This window comes from Mastomys coucha, unplaced genomic scaffold (assembly GCF_008632895.1).
Source record: "Mastomys coucha isolate ucsf_1 unplaced genomic scaffold, UCSF_Mcou_1 pScaffold3, whole genome shotgun sequence".
NCBI classification, from domain to species: domain Eukaryota; kingdom Metazoa; phylum Chordata; class Mammalia; order Rodentia; family Muridae; genus Mastomys; species Mastomys coucha.
The window spans coordinates 17,209,984-17,214,979 of NW_022196909.1; positions in this window are offsets into that span (position 1 = coordinate 17,209,984).

The window sequence follows — 4,996 nt, forward strand, 5'->3', positions numbered from 1 at the left end:
GTGTGTGTGTGTGTGTGTGTGTGTGTGTGTGTGTGTGTGTGAAGAGCTGGGGACTACGATCCATTCTACCTTGGTGAATATTGGCAATTGTCCTCTCCCTCCCTGTTTTATTTCTTTACCTGCTAATTGCTGTCTAGAATTTAAGATAGTAAGTTGAATGATGGTGGCAAAAATGGACATCTTTCTCCAGATATTAAAGGGAAGGTTTTAATTTTTTCCCTAATTCAATATATTAATTGTGAATGTCCCATATTATGTTGAAGTATGTTAATTAGCATTCTGTCTAAACTCCACCCTGCAGTTACCTGGCAACAGCCATGCATGCTTCACCTGACCCACTATAAAAGGGGCTGCTTGCCCCCTCCTCCCTCTCTTGCTCTATTGGTTCTCTTGGTTTCTTGCCTTCTTCCTCCTGCTCTGTCCTCTTACCCTTTCCCCATTCCCTTCCCCCATGCCCTGAGTAAACTTTATTCTATACTATACCGCCATGTGGCTTGTCCCTTGTGGGAAAGAGATGCCTTGGCATGGGTTTGCTGAGATATCTCCTTCTATCATACCTTACCATAACTCCATAGAATATAACTGCCCCTTTCTCTTTATCTTTTTATAAACATATCATATGGTGCCATGACTTGGATTTAGAAACTCTGCAGAACCCATTTTTCCAGTTCCCTAGAGACATGTCACCCCAGTGCCAGCAATGTTCATCTTATACATAGTTTATGCAAAAATTTTATCATTAAGGATTATTGAATTTTATCAAATCTTTCTGTATCTACTGATATTGGTAACTATTTTGACAATTCTATTGATATGGTATATCACATTTATTAAATTCTATACATTAAGGATATATTCATTTATATAAAGAATTCTGGGTAGAGACAGAGACAGGTTGTTATTGGTGGTGTTATTGATGATGATGATGGTGTGTGTGTGTGTGTGTGTGTGTGTGTGTGTGTGTATGTATATATTAGGGCATAGTGAGAGAAGAAAAAATGAAGAGAGTAATACTAAGATCAACTTGATATTGATAAACATTCCTTTATATATGTTGTTGGATTTAGCTTACTCTTATTTTGTTGAGAGTTTTGCCTCAATTCTTATCAATAATATTACCTGGTAGCTTTCTTTTTGTTGTTTTATGATGCCACTGTCTGATTTTGCTATCAGATCAATGCTGACTGATTTTTCTTTGGTTCTTCAGTTTTTCATATTCATATATTTTGATTGTATTCTTTCTGGTTTTCCCAGACACGATATTCCCTACTCATTCAGCTTCATGTTCTTTATTTCCTTCTCAAAAAGAGAGAAAGAAAAACAAAACAAACCAAAAAAAAAAATGTTTGCAGAGGCATGTATGTTTAATCTGACTGAAAGATACAAGGCACACCTATATCAAAATGCCATTGTATAATGCCCAATTAATATGTACCATGTTTCTTGAGACATTGTAGCTCACAAGGACTTCAAAATTATAATCCTCTTACTTTAGTCACTCAAATAATAGGACTTACAGGTAGGTAACAGTATACTTTGTACAATTTGTATGATTTATGATCGCCATTTATAGAATTTTAATGGAATTGAATAAATAGGATCTGTACAAAATTCAAACTGTTCAAACAAGGGCACTAAAAGTTGGGAGGATTATAGCTTGGATTGTACCAATGAGATAAATCCTTCTAGAAAAGCAGGGCTAACATTCAGTGAGAAAATACCAGATAAATATCTGCATAAAGCATGAAGTTGAGATAGATAGACATGTAATGTAGCAATTTCAGAGGGAAGTAGGGGCTACCATTGGCATTGGCCCAGTACTTGAGCAGTTGAGGTTGGCAGACATCACTGACTAGACCTCCCAAAAGAGTTTTAAGGGTAAGGTTTTGGTGAGAGAGCAAACAGATGTTGTGACTTAGTTCAGAAAGAAAACATAGCATGATTGAACAATGAGATTGGCAGCAATTATGACACCCTCTAGCCCCATTAGATTAAAAAATGTGCCCGTTAGTATTAGCACAAACCTAATTATCCCAGGGATTAACCATCTGCAGTGTTTCTTCCTTCTTGTTCTTCTTTATTTACACAGCCACACAAAACCCCCTTGACTCTGCAATCCAAATCCTGTTCCCCTGAATACTGTTCCATGCTTTATTCTAGCCATAAGTAAATCTTAGCTAAGCTATCCACAAGTGCCAATCTCTGGACCTCATACCCTTGGCCCAGAGTAAACAGTTATCTACTCTGCAAACCAGATGAAACTTAGAAGATTTCAACTATGAAAGGAGATAAAATATATCCAAGAGCTCCATGGAGAAGAAAACAGAGCCTATGACATATGGCCCACTAGTGACGAGAGGATTTATTAGACATCAGATGAAGACCACCAAATAGGACCTTAAAGGTGATAAGGTTAGTTAGAATCTCAACTGGCCAAAGCAATGGAGCAAATGAGGATACATATGGAACACTTCATAAAGTAAGCCAAAAGGTCGAGGTTAAAGGAGGAAGAGGAGACAGGCAAAGTGATGAGAAAGCAGAGCAGATGCTCAAAGGATAAGCAGAAGGATTGAATAGACCAGTGCCTTTGGCAGGATGAACAGGGTCACTCAGGATAGTCAGCAAAAAGTAAATACAGAATAAAACTAAATGGGAGGGATGGAAACATCTTTGAAATCCAAAGCCAAGGAGCTGAATGTCACTGAGTTCCAGTTCCTCTTTGCTAATCAAATGAGAGTTCTTCTATGTGGAAATGACCTTTGAAAATCTATACTTTTAAATCTATGATTAATCTGTCCTAACTTGTGAAACCAATAATCAGTAAATTAACTGAAAAAGCATCACACAAAAACAATGTCAATGATTCATCAATTTTTCTGAGTGCAGAACTTCACAAGGATAGTAACAGAATTAATATTCTCATACTTTTACAAACCCAAGAATGTTCCTGTACCTTCTGTTCATTAGACATTAAATATAAATGCAAAAAGGTACTGGGGAATGCCCCACAGCATCTCTGGGTAGACAACTTTTAGGCTATGATCTTGTTCTCTCTGACAGAAGAAAGTGAATAAATGACAAAATTTTCTCAAGAACTGCATACATTATTAGTTAAGTTGCATATTTCTTACCTAGAGTGAAAAGCTGTCTCCCATGAAATATATTCCTGGCTTATGTGCTCAAGGTTGGGCCTCAATGCTATTTGCTAATTCCTTGAACATTTAAAGATTTCCCTGTAAAGATCTATCTGTAAACGATAGTGCTGTGGGAACTTTTTATATCCCTATTACTTAACTGATTGTACCATACAGGTGCTGGTTTATCATTTTAAAATCTTGGAAATATATTTTCTGAGAAAGTTCAAGTGAAACACTGTCTAAAAAATTAACTTCATGTTTTCAAAAGATCTTTCTTAGCCTCATTTAAGTGTATCCTTTTTTTAAAAAAAATTAGTATAGAACTTGGAAGTTTCTAGAAAAATTCTATGGGGTTATGACAATTAAGAGGATTCAGAGTTTGATGTGGATGCTCTCATCTGTTAGAAAAGCCATCCAGGTATAACTTTAATGATTGGAAACATCAGCTAATCATCTCTTCATAGACTATACCATTCTGGACATCAGAAGGACAGAGCATCAACCAGGAACCCAGCACCCACATGTTACTGTAGCCTACTGACTTTACAGTGGCCATTCACATCGTTTTTGTTTAGCAATACTGGTCAGAAATATCAGGATGAAGACTTGGTTCTATTATGCACACTGAAAAAATGGGATCATGATTTTAAGTTCATGGACTATTTCATGTATCAATACATATGTTACATATAATTAATAACTATGCATATTACATGTGGATAGCATATATGTAATTTATGCCAAACATCAAGCATTTGACTGCTAGCATAAGATTTCCAAAAAATAAAATAAAAGCAAAGTGCCAGTCATCTAGGATTTATAAAGAATGGCTTACTGCAAATGAATCACTTGTCAACTCATAACTAAAAAAATAAGTTAAGCAGAAATTTACAGATATCAAAGCATGTCTTGACAAAGCCTGTGTCCTACATTCTTTTGCTTCAGGGAATGTCACTGGCATCTAATCATTTCTTGATAGACTATAATAACCAGCTACTATTGTGTTAGGAGCCCATATAGTGCTTATCTAATTGGAGAAATCACTCTTTGATAAATACCCAAAAGATTTCTAGATTTTTTTACTCATTCTAATTTATCATGAGATGAGAAACCAAATATGTGGTATCCTGCTGTATACACAGGAAATAAAACACATACACACACATATATATGAGGGGAAATTGTACATCAATGTGTATTATTCATTGTTTTAGGTGCTATCTTACTTATGTTAGTATAGATGATATTTATGAAGTCTATAGATAAATATTAGACATCCTACGCTATCACCGAGAAGGAAATCAAGACTTGGAAAAGTGAAATAGTTTAGTCAGTATTTCATGCTTATAGATTATGAGCAAGGGCTTAAACCCAATTTTTTTTGCCCTAAATTTACTTCCAGTACTTTATTGAATGGAATTTCAACTTTCTCCTTTACTTCCAGCTGAATTATCATCCAGACAGTAAAGGTCCCTACAAACTTATTTTTCAAATGCAAATTATGATGCTAAAAAGGGGAAAACATTGCTTGAAACAAAAAGTGCAGGACTCCTCAGAGTTTGTAACATCTAGATAATGTGTTTAATAAATTCCCCAAACAGCATTCCCAAAATACTCCTTGGACCTTCTAATGTAGGTGATGTAATGTGCCATGTCATTACTATGCTAGGAACCAGAGGAAAGTTAACCAGATGAGAAAAGTGAGGTTTAATCATATTAATCTTTGCATTCAGTTTTTATTTACAATTAATTAATAATATATATTAAAATAAATTCTAGAGAAACAATGCTTAGTAAATTGTTATCTTTTATCATGCAGAATATAATTTCAAATAAAAAACTTTATCTTCTTTTTTTTT